This window comes from Adiantum capillus-veneris, chromosome 15 (assembly GCF_014529385.1).
Source record: "Adiantum capillus-veneris isolate H3 chromosome 15, ASM1452938v2, whole genome shotgun sequence".
Taxonomy (NCBI): domain Eukaryota; kingdom Viridiplantae; phylum Streptophyta; class Polypodiopsida; order Polypodiales; family Pteridaceae; genus Adiantum; species Adiantum capillus-veneris.
Window position 1 is genome coordinate 12366721 of NC_140945.1, and position 17314 is coordinate 12384034.

Below are 17314 nucleotides of genomic sequence, written 5' to 3' on the forward strand. Positions count from 1 at the left end.
CTTCTTATCACTTGATCAATTCCTTTCTTATATAGTGCCCCTGCAATAACTAAATAGGGTCTGGTTTTCAGTGCAAATTTTCTTCTCTGATTAGCATTGAACTCCCTTGGTATAGTTCCATCAGTCAAAAACATCAGCAACTGATCATACCAAGAATCAGTCACAGCAGTCTGCACATCAAACAGCTGAGCATCAGGAAGTGCATCATCTACCCCCGTAGGTGCTTCACCTGTTTCAATCCTGCTTAGATAATCTGCAATTACATGCTCCTTCCCAGGAGTATGCTCAATCTGAAAGTCAAACTTCTGCAACAACAACATCCATCTTGCAAGCTTTCCAGTAAGAAGTGGCTTCTTGATCAAATACAACAAGGCCTGATGATCAACATGAAAAACTATCTTGTTCCCCAACAAGTAATGCCTGAACTTATTCAATGCATATACCATCCCTAAAGCTTCTCTTTCTGTCACAGGATAGTTTCTTTCTGCACATGTGAGAACCCTGCTTGCATAATACACAGGTCTGAACCATCCCTTCTCCTTCTCCTGCATCAGTACAGCTCCTATTGCTATATCCGAGGCATCAACAAACACATGAAAAGGCAATGACCAATCAGGTGGCTGCAAAATTGGTGCTACTGATATCATTTTCTTCAACATCTGAAATGATTTCTGCTGAGGCTCATCCCATACAAATGCCACATCCTTCTTTGTTAATTGAGTTAATGGCAAGCATACATTAGACAAATACCTCAAATATCTGGAGTGCCACTTTGTCTGTCCAACAAACCTCATTAATTCTTTAACATTGGTAGGAACTGGTGCTGCTTGAATGGCTTCTATTTTCTTGACATCTATGGCCATTCCTGCTTCTGACACCACATGTCCTAAAAGTATTCCACTCCTCACAGCAATTACACTTTTATAAGGGTTCAGAGCCATCCTGAATTGTCTGCATCTTTCAAAACAAAGCTTCAGATGTAGCAGATGTTTATCCTTCTTTCCAAACACTGAGAAATCATCCACAAAGACTCTCATAAAGTCCTGTAAGTAAGGTTCAAACACCTTATGAGCAACAAAATTAAATGAAGGTGGTCCATTGGTTAACCCAAAACTCATCACTGTGTAGGCAAAGGCTCCCCATTCAGTTATAAAAGCTGTTTTATGCTGTTCCGACTCAGCAACACTAATCTGATTATAACCAGAAAAACCATCCGGAAAGCTATACATTTCATGTCCAGCTACTGCATCCAACACAGCATCACAAAATGGCATAGGAAAGGGATCAGTAATGGTTGCTGCATTCAATTTTCTATAATCCACACATACTCTTAAGGCTCCATTTTTCTTTGGCACAACCAGTATGGGAGACAACCATGATACTTCATGTACAGGTTTAATGAACCCTACTGCCAGGAGCTTATCAAGCTCCTCCTTCACATGTTTGGCAAAGTTAGGATTCATTCTATATCTTTGCTGCACAATTGGTTTTGCACCCTCTTTCAAATTAATCCTATGCTGATGTAGTGCTGGGTCAATGCCTCTCACCTGAGAATAATCCCAAGCAAACACATCCTTATAATCAACCAATAATTGCAACAGCTGTGCCAGAAATTCCCCTTGAATGTGTGCACTCACTTTGACCATTCTTGGTTCTGCCTCTGTTCCTAAATTCAGCTCCTGAAGTTCATCCTTTTCTACCCTGCTAGATGCCCCAAACTTCTTTTCATAAATTTTCTCAGCCATATCCCTGGCCTCCTTTTCTTCCTGCTGAATCTGTTCCTTATCAGACATAGCATATTTCTGGTCCACCAACTGTAACAGTTCCTTACCCTGCACTGTCTGTCCTGGTGCTAAACGTGTATCTGGCTCATCCTGTTCCTTACCTTGCTGTAACATGCTTTCCACATCTACTTCAAACACAGGTACAACAGTTGGATTGGCCTTCAAGAACTCTTCCTCTTGGTCATCTGTGACCTCATCAGCAAAATTAATAGTCTGAGCAAACAGTGGTTTCTCACTTAATGGAACCATCTTCCTTCCCCTCATAGGTATGGTTACTTTCTTTTTCCCTTTTTTCAATATGACAACATTTTCTCCCCAGTCTTGTCTTACTTTAGCCAATCTGAACCAAGGCCTTCCTAACAGCATTTCATATGCAGCTGCTGAGTCTGACATTCTGAGTACCACAAAATTAACAAAAAAGGATAATCCTGACACCTGAATTTCCTGTGCTTTGAGAATTCCCAAAGGTTGTACCCTAGATTGGTCTGCCATTTTCACCTGAAAAGGTGCTGGAGCCAGAGCTCCCAACTCCATTCTTTTGTACACTGCCTCTGGTAAAATATTCACCCCAGAGCCTCCATCCAATAACACATCATCAAAATTTTCTCCAAGAAAGTGTACTTTAATAACTGGTACCACAAAGTCCACATCTGCTGGATCAATTCTATTTGCTGCTGCTGGAGAAAACTGCCTGTCCATTGTGCCAAGTCCATTCAGGTTCTGCAGCTTTCTGAACAATCTGTCTTTGAAAGCTGGAACCAATTGCAACAACTGATCCAAAGATAATTGAAGAGGTGAGCTAATAAGTATTTCAAACCAATCCTTATCCTGTTTATTCTCCACCTCCTTGCTCCCATTATTCTGCTCTTCCTTCTCTTTTGGGTCATCCTCAATATCCACCTGCTTTGCCTGGTGTTTGGCAATCCTTTTTGTAACCTGGTCTCTTACCCCTTTTTGCTCCTTCCAATCCAAAGGTGCTTTATCCTTAGACCTAGTCACTGCTAGAACTTCAACATGATCCTCCTGCACACATTGGTTGCAGTCACAAGCCCATTGATGTTCCTCTTCATTCCCTTGCTGCTCCTGTTCTTGGTCAGTATCTTGAATCTGCTCATCCTGAGAAAACACATCAAACAAGATTACATTTGCCTGAGCTGCTGGCTGGTTTTGCTGCTGCTGCTGTTGCTGATTTCGAGGTTGATTGGGCTGATTGTACCTTACAATGGGCATTCCACTTTCTTCCCTATGCTTCACCCATAAAGCACAATTGGGACCTACCCAGTGATCTGGTGCACCACAGTACACACAGGGTCTCCTATTATTATTGTTGTCCTGCTCTCTCCAAGGAGGTCTAGGAGGTCTTGCCCTCTGAAATGGTGGTCTTCCCCTAAATGGTACTGCTTGATTTGCTCCAATTTCTGGTCTTCCTCTTCCTATGTTAGGTGCTGTCTGCCCTCTATTCTTTGGATTATACCAACAGCTAGCAGTGCTATGTCCATCCCTTTCACAAATGTGACAATACACTTTTTCTTTAGGTGCTACAACAGAATAACCAAACTTTTTAAGGTTGCCTACCAAATCTTGCTCAATGCTCTGCTTTTGCTTGACTTTCTTCTTCTTACTGCTCTGTTTCTTCTTTCTTTTTTCTGTTTCCTCATCACTGTCTGATGGTGAGTCTGAATCTGAGTTCCCACTGGAATCTGTGTCTTCAGATGCTTCATCTGAATCTGAGTCACTGTCTTCTTTTCCTTTTGCCTTGGTCATGCCAAGTCTCTTCTCCACCCTTGCAGCAGCAGTAACAAGGTCATCCAGACCTCCAGCAATATCAATGCTAGCTACTGCTCCCTTTAAGCTGCTTCTCAATCCTTTCAAAAAATAACCTGCTAACATTTCATTAGTGGGTCTTTCATTCCCCTGCAATCTTTCTACTAAAATTCTGAACTTCTGTGCATAGTCTTCAACCAGCATCTTATTTTGCTTAATGTCTCTGAGTTTTCTCAAGACATCAGTCGGAGTCTTCTCCTTTCTAAATCTCTGCAGAAATGCCTGCTTCAAAGCATTATAAGTAGCAAAATGTGCAATGCCATATTGGCTGAACCAACTCATGGCCTTTCCTTCCAATGTGGCAGCAAACTGTTCCATCTTAACTCCATCAGCATACATCACCTGATAGCCACTTGCCTGCCACTTAGTTTCAAACTGTGCCACATGACAGTCAGCATCTTTCTTACTCCCTGCTCTAAACTTGGCTGCCTTGACCTTTGGGTTGGGTGGTGGTTGAGCCATTGGAACGGGTTGTGGTGGTCTCCTAGGTCTTTGCCTGGTAGCCCCCTGAAGTGGGTCAAACTGGATCCTTCTCCTGGTGGTTTTTCCTGCCAGGAATAAAGCTCCAATAAATTGCCTCACTCTCCCTTCTCCTGCTGCTCCTGATCCTACCCCTCCTTGGTCTACAGGTTGCTGCTCTTGAGCATCGGGTGATTGCTGATTGTCATGATCATAGTTAAATGGATCAATGTTTCCAGCCTGTGCTTGAGCCCTTGTGTAGTACACTCTTCCTACTCTCCTGTCTCCCTCTGACATGCATCATTACTTGAAAATAAATGTTAACCCAGTGGATCGCCAAATGTGTTGTGGGTTAGGTCAACACATGAACATCATGCACAACAAGAATGACAATCTACTCCACCATGCTTCATCAACAACAATTCAGACACAGTAAACATAACTACTCAAAGAATATCAGAGTAAGCAGAGACAATACACTGAATAGTTACTGCACTGCACCATCATCATCACATTCATATCAGAGAACAGATACCTCGTGCGTAGATACATTCCCCACTTATATAGATAAATCCGACTTAACTACCCAGTCACAAGACATTCAGCAGACTGCAACTGAAAGACAGTTACATCCGACTTGGCAAAATACAGCTCAATAAATATCCGATAAGTCAAAATCCGACTTAGCTATTCAGAGTCAGTTTCTAACATGTGCCTCTCAACACCTACTTTGTCGTAATCGATAAGCAAGCCAAAACACTGCAGAAGATGTCCTCAATTGCAAATGGAAACACATGTGGGAGTACTACACTCAACTTGAAGCTGGGAGATCAAAACTAAAAGCTCCAAATATGGTCGACATTTGGAGCACTCATAGCTCAAGATCAAAATTGCAGAGCAAAACATGCTTGCGATGCATCGCCCAAAAGGGAAAACACTGCTCACAAATCCTGAGTGCTACAAGCAATCGTAATCTCAATCGCACCAACGATGCGCATAAAACTGTCAAAAAAATGTCACCAGAGTTTTGTCAGCAAAATGGCTACAAGTATCTCCTCTGTATGACAGGCAACTCACTATGATTTGATAAAGAAAAAAAATAATTCTCATACAAAAAATTAATGCTATCTCAAGGGCACAACAAAATGTCACTTACTAATCCAAAGGAGCCTCGTTAAGAACAAAATCATCATCATCATCACTAGCAAAAGCTCCACTTCCATGGATATTGACCCCACCCAAATTGCCATAAAAACCTGCAACCAAAGGAGTAAGATATCTATCACATATTTGTCCATCATTATCGGTGAGCATACAAGGATGTCCTGTGTGCATGGAAGCCTTCAACATAGGTCCTATTCCTCCACCAATCTCCAACAGTGTGCCCATAGGTGGACACAATGCTTCTAAAAAGAGTAACATATGAGATGCACTCTGTTGGGATTCAGGCCAACTGGCCAGACATCCCACTTACTACTAGCCCATCTACTAAATTAACCATTATACACTTATTCTTTAATACCACAGAATAAGGAGCATCAACAACAGGATAATGTTGTTGTGCGCTCCACCCAAAGCAGGTCTCTCTCTGCTCTCGCACTCACACTTGCATTCGCACACGCTTCTCGCGGCACCTTGAACTTGTATCAGAGCAAGGTTTGTGCTTGCCGTTTTCGCGTATGCGCGTGTGCGTACTTTCAAAAATGCAAACAGGTTTTTGATTTCGGCATCGGTAAATTCAGCATTTCGAGAGCATTTCCATCAGGTGTCTTGGAGTTTTACCCCCCTTTCGAAGATGTTCGTGCAGTCGAAAGCTTCATCCGAGCTACGCTTCAAGAGTTGCATTTTTCAACTCCACATTTGTTGTAGCTACAGGTACAGGTACAGGACACAGTGCAGGTTGTTCAGAGACTATTTTGGGATTGTATATAGCCGTTTTATGGCTATTATGTGCTATTGAGACGGTGTTTATGGGCTAATTAGGAGCACTTTTTGGCATCGACATTGTCTCGGGTTTTTCAGGCATCCATCTCCTCACAGGTTCTTGCATACATATAGGACATCCAGGTTTCTTACAGGTTGAAGTGTTTAGCATCAGCACGGATTTCAGTGGGAGTACTTGATGCGCATATGCATTGTTTTGATAGTGCTTGAGCTCTTTTGAGAGCGGTTTTACCCCCCGCAGGGATTTGTTTACTACTTGCACATTTCGTTTGGCGCCTGTTTGAGCGCGTATACTGCACCTTGCAGTATTGTTGACAGTGGATGTACGTTGAGTTGTGGAAACTGCCATATGTACCTTTTGTGGAGCCGATTTGGCTTTTTTCTGGCAGTCTTGACCGTTTCTGAGACTCGGTTCGGAGGCCCTTTCTAAGAGTGGGTTAGTTTCTTGTCTGCATAACCTTTTGTGAGGGTCAATAGCGTGAGGTTTTCTTGAGCTGGGGGATTCTCTAATGTTGAGATCCTTTTGGTGATACAGGTTGTTGGAGTACCCCTTTTTTGTGGCCTCGCCATAGGACATGTATAGAGAGGGCTAGGTGCATTTGACGCTATGTTGGCAGTCTTGGGTCAGCTTTTGACTTTTTATGCATAGTTAGTGGTTAATGCGCCTGTCTTATGCTTTGAGAGCATTACTTTTGATGCGTTACTGATCTCTTGTGACAGTTTTGGATTGAGATTCTGTCAGTTTTTATGGGAAACTCTGCCGAATTTTTCCCAGAATTACCAGTGTTTATTGCCATATTATCTTTAGTTTGCAGCCATGTCATCTAGTGGCGAAAAGGATATTTACAATATCCAGAAATTTGATGGGACATGCTATCTGGAAAGAGCAGATTCAAGATGTTCTTATACAAAAAGGCTAGCTGGATCCTATCACGGAGCATCTAGAGGGCAAGTATACAGATGTTGAGTGGGAGAAACTTGATGCAAAGGCCAAATCTACCCTTCGTTTGCATTTGGCCGAATTTGTGTACTTTACTATAGTTGGAGAAAGGACTGCTAGAGATGTATGGGATAAGTTGTGTTCCAGTTATGGGAACAAAAGTGCCACTAATAAGGTTTTCTTAATGAAGAAGCTGTTTGACCTTCGTATGAAGGAAGAGGGCACTATTTCTACTCACATTAATGAGTTCAATATCATTTTCATCATTTTCACTCAGTTGACCACTCAGGGTTTGGTCTTCGATGAGGAAATCAAATGTATATTCTTGCTATGCAGTTTACCCTCATCTTGGGATGCGTTTTGTACTACAATTAGCAACTTAGTACTTGGTACCGGTCTAGTGTACAAGGACGTCCTTGGGAGTCTGTTTACCGAGGAGATTCGCAGGAAATCTCTCGAAGGCAAGAAGGATGGTGATGCGTATGTTGCTAGTGATAGACATAGGGGTCGCACTCAAAGTCGTGCCAAAAGCAAGGAACGTGGGGGCTCACGCAGTAAGTCTCAGGGTTCTATGTGTAATGTCAAGTGCTATCACTGCCATAAAAAAGGGCATGTGAAGAAGGATTGCAGGAAATGGTAGCAAAGCAAGAAGGATAAACAATCCGGTAAAACTTCTAAGTCTGATAATTCAAGCAAGGGCAAAGCAAAGTTAGAGGAGATCAATGTGCTAGAGTCTTCAAATGCTCCTATTGTAGAGACTCTTTCAGCGGTTGTTATGCCAGACCTACCTGTCGAGGCTCTTGCTACAGAAGATGCGCAATATGCACAAAATTGGATAGTAGATTCTGGTGCGAGTTTCCATGTGAAACCACATAGAGAATGGTTCTCTACTTATTCTCACTCTTGTGGCAAAGTGAGACTTGGTGATGCTTATGAACTAGACATTGAGGGTGTCGAAAACGTCAAATTGCATCTAAGGAATGGCATGCACTTTACTTTATGTAATCTCAGACATGTGCCCAAGTTGACTAAAAGCTTGATATATGTTGGTCAGCTTGATGATTTGGGCTACAACATCACAATTGGCAATGGTTCGTGGATAGTACGCAAAGGTAATCTTGTTGTACTCAGAGGTTAGAAGCATGGTACTTTATATTCCATGCATGTGTTAGATGTTGGTCATGATTACATATCTATAGGCGAGCTGCCGTCTACTGAGTTGTGGCATTGTCGGCTAGGTCATATTAGCCAAAAAGAAATGAGAACTCTGACTCGTTTTGGCTACTTACCTGTCTTGTCTTATGTTGACTTTCCTATTTGTGAGCACTGTATCTATGGCAAACAGACTAGGTCCGTGCACTTACCATCGGGTCAAAAGCGATTTGAACCTCTAATATTTAGTACATAGTGATGTTTGTGGTCCTATGTCAACCAAATCTCTAGGGGGGGCAGCTATTTTGTGACATTCATAGATGACTCTACTCAAAAGGTGTGGGCACATCCTTCGAAACATAAGGATCAAGTCCTTCCTGTTTCCAATAATTCTTAGCACTCATTGAGAATCAGTCTGGCAAGAAGCTCAAGAGGTTGCGGACTGACAACGGTGGAGAGTATGTCTCCAAGGAGTTTGATTCAGGAAAGAGTCATAGCCATGCTTTCTAGGGAAAATCTCACACAAGGATTTTGGACAGAAGCCGTCTTGACCGCAGTGCACATTAGAAATCGTTCGCCAAGTACGCCATTGAATTATGAGATTCCAGAAGAGTTATAGTCTAAATGTAAGCCCCACTATGACCATCTACGTGTTTTGGTTGTGAAGCTTATGCTCACGTGCCTAAACAACTCCGACAGAAGTTATTGCCAAAGTCACACAAATGTATTTTCATTGGATATGGTGCAGATGGAGAGATGGGATATCGTCTTTGACACCTGGAATCTTGTCCAGTCATCCGTAGTTCAGATGTGATCTTCAATGAGTCGAAAATGCATAAACAACCTATCAAGGAAATAGAGATTCGGAGAGTCACTTTTGAGGATGTTGCCTCAGAGACAATGAAATCAACTCAGGGGGCTAGTGATGTACCTTCCACTAGCAATGCTCCAGAGGGAGCGGATAGCAATGGTTAAGGAGTGAGACGGTCTACTAGAGTCTCTTGTCCACCTGTGCGTTTCAAGCCAGGTCTTCATTACATCATGTTGACCGATTGCAGTGAGCCAAGCTGCTACCAAGAAGCCATGATGACAGATGATGTGGTGAAGTGGGAGTAGGCTATGGAATGTGAGTATAACTCGATTCTAGCTAATGACACTTGGGACTTGGTAGAACTGCCAAATGATGCAAAAGTTTTACCTTGCAAATAGGTTTACAAGAAGAAATTTCCCTCACGTGATCCAAATCCAAAGTACAAGGCTGGACTTGTAGCCAAAGGGTTCAAACAACAAAAGGGAGTCGATTTTGATGAAATCTTCTCACTTGTGGTCAAGATGACAACGCTTAGAACCGTGCTTGGTTTTGTAGCGATTGGGGGCATGGAACTTGTCCAAATGGATGTGAAGATAGCATTTCTTCACGGGGATCTCGATGAGGATGTTTACATGCAGCAACCTGAAGGGTTTGTTCAGGAGAACGCATCTCGTGAGGAGCTCGTATGTAAGCTCAAAAAGGCACTTTATAGCTTAAAGCAGGGTTCAAGGCAGTGGTATCATAAATTTGATGCATGTATGAGGTCTCAAGGATATAAAAGGAGCAAAGAGGATCACTGCTTGTACACAAGAAATCTAGATGATGGTTCGATGATCATTCTAGTTCTGTATGTTGATGACATGCTTATAGTTGGGAAATCCATTGCGGAAATTGCCAACTTGAAGAAACCACTTAGCAATAATTTTGCAATGAAAGATTTAGGGGATGCTACGCACTTTCTTGGCATGTGAATCGAAAGAGATCGCAAACATCGTATTCTTGAGTTATCTCAGGAAACATACATTGAGAAAGTTTTGCAGCATTTCAATATGCAGGGGGGGAAAGCATTGAGTACCCCAATGCAAGCATTCTTGAAACTCAGGAAAGAAGATGCACCCAAATCTGATGTTGAGCGAGCTGAAATGGCTAAGGTACCATATTCTTCGGCAGTGGGCAGTCTCATTGTATGCTATGGTGGTCACAAGACCAGACATTGCTTTTGCAGTGGGAGTGATTAGCCGATATATGGCAAATCCTGGCAGCAAGCATTGGGAAGCACATTCTTAGGTACCTCAAAGGTACGGTCGATAGGTGTTTACGCTTTGGAAACAGTGATGCATCCATCGTGGGTTATGCGGATGCAGACTATGCGAGTCGTGTAGACAATAGGAGATCGATATCTGGCTATGTCTTCATATTTGCTGGAGCAGCAGTATCTTGGAGTTCATGTCTTCAAGATTGTACGTCGTCTTCCACTACGGAAGCAGGGTATGTTGCATTGTCAGATGCAAGTAAAGAGGATGTATGGTTATCTCGCTTAGTCAAAAATCTTTGCAAAATCCAAAAAATTCACGTTGATATAAAAGTCCATATGGATAGAACATCAAATAACTCTACATCGTGCAATTCACTTCAAGCATAAGCTAATTGAGTTTGTTTATCAAATCATAGTACAAAACCATACCAAAACATTAGTTGCAAAATCCAAAAAATTGTACTTAGAACAAAACCCAATAAAGTTCACATGGATGGAACAAAAAATATCCATATTTCCTTCTCATCTAATAAGCAACTAAGCATTGTCCGCCTCATCATCAATGTATATGCATCGCTTGACAAGTTGTCGATGTATCGGTAAATCACCATAAAATGAACTTGATATTGTAAGGTTTCCAGTTTCCGAAACCTTCAAAGCTGTACTAAGCTTGAAAAACTTAATGGAAAATGCTATTGCAGGACTCCAAACACTAATTATTTTGGTATTTTTGGATTTATAAGCAGAGCTTTACTATGTCTAGAAATTTTCAGAATCTGATTCCGATAAAAACAGGAACAGTTACGGGACCTGGAAAATTACCATGGAAATTTAATTAATAACAAAAATTGAATGGTTTCATTTTAATCATTAGCAAAAGACTTCTTTACACTAAGGTTCTAGAGTTAAATAGGAAATTCCAAATTTCATCATGGAAAATCTGCAAAAATCAAATAGGCAAATTCTGGAAGGTATGGGGTGAGTATGGAAGCTGTGGAAACTGGCCAGAAGCAGTGATGGCTGAAAAATGCGCCATTTTCAAGCTGGGGGGCTGCTTGGACTAGTGGAAAGCTGCCAAAAGCTGCCAAATGCTCAGAAAAACCTATAAATAGGACCATTCTCTTCATATCTTGTTAGACTCGGAGCCTTGAGAATTTTTCTCTCATCTAGGGAGAAACACTACACAGAAATCATTAGAGTTAAACCTCTAATCGATTAATCCTAACGGTAATTAACCTAATCCTTCTCAATTAGTAAGGTTAGATTAGGATAAATGAGGAATTAATCAAAGATTAGGCCTATATATGCTTCTTAAACCTCTTTAAATTAATAAATCTCTGCTGATTATTATAATTAAGCTTAGAAATACTAAGCTAATTATTTATCCTCTCATATTAGGGCTGGAATTAGCCAATTTAGCCATGAATTAATGATAAAAATATTAATTAGGATTAGATCAAGTTGAATTATTTATCAGAGATACTTTAGACAGTTATTAATCTAAGAAAATTATCCTATAATTTTCTGAGAAGTTTTCCTAATTAATTAAGCCTAATTACTCTGTTTTTTGAGCAATTTTAATAGGGAAAATTAGTAAATGAAATTTAAATGCTTCTATATAATTATCAGTGGTTAATTAGGTGATCAATAACCGGTGATAATTAGGATAAGTTCAGAAAGTTAATTTAGCTAATTACTTTAGCTAAAATACCCTGTTTTTTTAGTAATTTTAATAGGGGAAATTAGTAAATGAAATACAAATTCTTCCATATAATTATCAGTGGTTAATTAGATGATCAATAACCTGTTATAATTAGGAGAAGTTCAGAAAGTTAGTTTAGCTAATTATCTTAGCTAAAATACCCTATTTTTTGAGTAATTTTAATAGGGGAAATTAGTAAATGAAATAAAAATGCTTCCATATACTTATCAGTGGTTAATTAGATGATCAATAACCCGTGATAATTAGGAGAAATTCAGAAAGTTAGTTTAGCTAATTATCTTAGCTAAAAGAGCCTGCTTTTTGAGTAATTTTAATAGGGGAAATTAGTAAATGAAATACAAATGCTTCTATATAATTATCAATGGTTAATTAAATGATCAATAAACTGTGATAATTAGGAAAAGTTTAGAAAGTTAGTTTAGCTAATTATCTTAGCTAAAATACCCTGTTTTTTGAGTAATTTTAATAGGGGAAATTAGTAAATGAAATACAAATGCTTCCATATACTTATCAGTGGTTAATTAAACGGTCAATAACCCGTGATAATTAGGAGAAGTTCAAAAAGTTAATTTAGCTAATTATATTAGCTAAAAGAGCCTATTTTTTGAGTAATTTTAATAGGGGAAATTAGTAAATGAAATACAAATGCTTTCATATAATTATAAGTGGTTAATAGGTGATCAGTAATCTGTGATAATTAGTAGAAGTTCAGAAAGTTAGTTTAGCTAATTATCTTAGCTAAAATACCCTGTTTTTTGAGAAATTTTAATAGGGGAAATTAGTAAATGAAATTCAAATACTTCCATATAATTATCAGTGATCATTTGAGTATTCAAGTACCTGTGATAAATAAGAGAAGTTCAGAAAATAAATTTAGGTAATTACTTTAGCTAAATTACTCTATTTTTTGAACAATTTTAATAGGTGAAATTAGTAAATAGTATGCAAATGCTTCCATATAATTATCAGTGGTTAATTAGGTGTTCCATAACCCGTGATAATTAGGAGAAGTTCAGAAAGTTAATTTAGCTAATTATTTTAGCTAAAATACCCTATTTTTTGAGAAATTTAAATAGGGGAAATTAGTAAATAGATTTAAATTGAATTGATAACTTTGTCAAAGGTTTATTAGACCTCAAGGAATCTACGATAATTATGCTACCTATAGGAAATTAGTTTAATTATATATCCCAATAAAATTACTCCAATTTTGGGAAAAATAAAAAAGGGAAATATAGTAATGTAAATAGAAAACCTTTGATATCAATATCAGAGAAGGAATAGACCTTGGAAAATCTATTATAATTATCCTAACCTTAGATAAATAGTTTAGGTACATATTTTGGTCAAAAGTAACCAATTTTGTATATAATGGATAAGAAAACTGAAGAAATAAAATTATCTAAGTACCAAAGAATTAACCGAGGTCCAAAACCCTTATTTTTGGGTAAACAAGGAAAAATAAATGTTATTCAACAAATCCTCTAATGGATTAAGTCTTTTTATAAGGCTGCCGAAATGGCCCCCAAGAGAACCAGGGGAAACCCTATGACGGAAGATGAAGATACTAGTAACAAACGCAACAAAGCCACTAACGACCATGAAGCAGGGCCTAGCCATAGGCCCACAGAGGAGAGTTTACGGGCACCTGGCCCACAGCTGATGGACGACCAGTCCCAGGTGGTTTTCAATTATGCCATTAATAAGCTTTTAGAATTCATTTTAAGTTAAGCATTGCATACGAAGGTTTAAGAAGGAAAACACTGGCTGAAAAAGGAAGGTAACTTCCACGAAACCCACGATCAATGAGTGTAATTAGGAAAGGAATGATTGGGTTATTACTGGTTGAAATAAGAAAGAAATGTTTGACCATCCTTAAGACAAGTTAGTACTGGTCAGTGATACCTTAAAATGACAGTACCTTGTCTTAAGTATAAAGATGTCTGTTTTCTGAAAGAATGTCTTCAATGCTGTTTTAAAAGGTTGATTTAAGGAAATGCAGTTGAAAAAAAATTTAAAAAGAAATCATTATTTTAAGTGTGGAAAGAATGTGGTAGTAAGTAAACAAAAAAAAATAAAATCGTGTGTGAGTGCGGGGTGGTAAGTGGGGATTGACTCGGGTTGTCAATCATGGACGGGTGGACCTGATTAGTCAGGTAACTATCCATTCCCGCGCACTAAAACGTGTAGAAACTTCACTTGGATGAGGAATCCACCAGCGGATGTGCCCTCACATATGTTAGAGGGAAAAAAGCGTTGGCTAAGGAGACCTTAATCTAAAGGATGAAGATTTAGGACCGGAAATGTTGTTTTGTGTTCCGTTTCCATTGCGAGACAGGACTAGGTCTCTTCTAGGGCTATAAACCTAAACCATTGCCAATGGTAAGGGTGAATTCCCTGGAATTTTTCTTATTAAAGACTTCGACTTTAGTAGGCCTAGAGACTTGTCAACGGTTCCATCCCGCTTTTGGTGTCGGCGGGTTTGGAGTCCTGACAGATATCATACACCTTGCTATACTGTTCGCATGACAAGACAACTCACTATGATTTGATAAAGCAAAAAAATAATTCTCATACAAAAAATTAATGCTATCTCAAGGGCACCACAAAATGTCACTTACTAATCCAAAGGAGCCTCGTTAAGAACAAGATCATTATCATCATCACTAGCAAAAGCTCCACTTCCATACATATTGACTCCACCCAAATTGCCATAAAACCTGCAACCAAAGGAGTAAGATATCTATCACATATCTGTCCACCATCATTATCGATGAGCATACAAGGACATCCTGTGTGCATGGAAGCCTTCGACATAGGTCCTGTTCCTCCACCAATCTCCAACACTGTGCCCATAGGTGGACACAATGCTTCTAAAAAGATTAACATATGAGATGAACTCCTCTCAAGAACACCCCTCCATCCTCCACTCTTCCCTTCACAACGTGCCCTTGATGAAGAAGGCATGTAATGACCAATAATCTCCAAAGAGAGATATTGTTGGAGCACATTTCCCACCTTTGTATATAGAAACAAAAATATGTTAAGGTTCAAATGCAATTTAGTGATTCAAAGAGTGCATAAATAAGAAATTGTTGATGTCAATTCACCTTATTTCCTCTTTCCATAATGAAAGAGGGTTGCATTCCAATTTTATGTAATGCCAATACAAGAAATGTGGTCACCTAAACAAGACAATGACAATCATCTTGAAATTCACAACACCTATTTTTCAACACCTACCTTACATATGTAATGCTTTTACTTATAATAAAAGTAGCAAATAGTATACCTTGAATGGATGAGTATACTTTGTAGATGTCATGTATGGCTTTGAGCAATCTAAGATCCATCTCAATCCCAACACTAAGCCTGCACGTGAACTCATATGCTCCACCAAAGCAATGGATGAAAGTGGACAATTCACTAATATCCACCCCATGTCAGCCATCACTGTGCTTGCCACCAAAATAGAGCACTTGACATGATCCTCAGAGAATGCATTCCAAGCAGGTAAACCATTAGATCCAATAATGATGTCACCTGAAAGTTATCTTAAATTTTATAGGCATGCAAAAAAAAAAGAAACAATACCAATGAGTGTAGGTTTGAAAGAAACCTGTAGGAAGATCTATCACACTTAAATCCACACTCCAAGCACATGGTTTAGAATTTCATATTTTTCCATCCCTTTCCAAGCTCATATAAAACTCACGCATCACTGCAAAACCCTCCTTGAAGTTCCATTTAATGAACTCTTTTCCTAGCACAATAAAATCATAGTTCCATACTTTTACTTCTTTCAACAAAGTTCTCTTATCAAATGAATGAAAATTAGCAAGTGAGCCCTTGCTAGTCTTCTTCGTGGAAATGCTTCCACCAACCAAAGATTTTATGTCTACACAAAAAAGAAATCACACATTTTAATATACATTGTAAATAACTAAAAATCACAAAACACAATATGCATGTGCATGCTGAAAGCATAGATAGATACAATAGAACTTAATCATCATCTTTTTAGAATAGTTGAGAACTCACCATTCAAAGAACTTCCTACTTTGCTTGTGGATGGTGGATGGCCACCCTTCTTTCCAATAGTTTGAGCATATTGATCATCTTTGTCCTTTGTTCCAATAGTTTGAGCATCTTGATCATCTTTGTCCTTGAGTGCTTTTAATTCCTCATCTACCTTTTTCCTTTGATCAAGAGTCATTTCTTCCATAGACTCGGAATCTGATTTGCACTCCCCTTTCATATGTTTAAGATATGCCTCTTTCTCCTCTTCCAAATACTCTCCTTTTTTCATGTCAAGCCACCAAGGACAGTGCTTACGCTCCCAAGTATCCACCAAGATAGCTCCATCAAGTGAGCCATTCTCCCTAAATATGGTCAATGTAAACATACAATACGTGGGCGGAGAGATGATTGTCCAAGCTTTGCAAATGTCTGGCAAGCATTGTATCTTTTTTGTAACCAAAGGTGCATGAAAAACCTACAAGTGACACCTTCCAATCAAGATCTCAACAAGCATCACTTAAAGAAGCTTTGATATAAAGCTTAGACAAGTAAAACATACCTATAGACCAATCGGCATGAAGAGTTCTTCAAATCCACATGCTTACTTGGGGTGGTTCCTACATTCATCTCTTTTTGGAAGTCATAAAATAGCACACCTCGGTACCTACTCACAATGTCACTAAAATATGCTTGCAAGCTCACACCCATGGGAAGCTCTACTTCATTATGCTCGTAGTAGAATCCAAGACTTGTTGCAGAAGTCTACTGGCATCTTCTAATAATTGATCCATCCATACCTCTTTGGCCAGCCAAGAAATGTATTGATGGTCTCCAAGTGGCATATCATAGCTTTGATGAATATTTTCATCATGGCCCAACATTTTTAGGATCCTCAATTTAGCTCAATTGAACATGAGGCGGACGAAATGGAGTACAACTTTTCAATAGAAATTTTGAATCTCTCATCTTCAAAAGGAAGCTTCTACAATATTTCAAAACATTCTTTTCCATTAGCAGGATTAACCACTGAGAGATTCTGCAACAAAAACAAACAAATATTGTAATAAACTGAGAAACACATTCTTATCAAGTTTAAAAAACTCACCTGTGCCAATTTTATGTTGTAAGTCTTTATCACACTTTTTCGTGTTGCAATAGTTGCCCTCAATTGCTCATCCTTTGGTAAAATTGGAGGTATCTTGTTACAAAACAACTCATAATCTTTTTTCCACTTTCCCTACAATTAAAAACAAAGCATTAAATTTAACTCACTATAAAGATACATAAGAAATAATTCAATGCAAAACCAATAAAGCACATTATATTTTACCCCATAAACCAAACGATCGAGAATTGGTTGAGTAAGAGGATACCAAACTCTCTTTCCACTAATAGCCTCTTG

At 39.1% G+C, this 17314-nt stretch overlaps 1 pseudogene; it reads right to left on the minus strand.

Moving 5' to 3' along the window:
* Nucleotides 1-15744: 15744 nt before the first annotated feature.
* Nucleotides 15745-16793, minus strand: LOC147440290 (uncharacterized; annotated as a pseudogene).
* Between the last annotated feature and the right edge of the window lie 521 nt (nucleotides 16794-17314).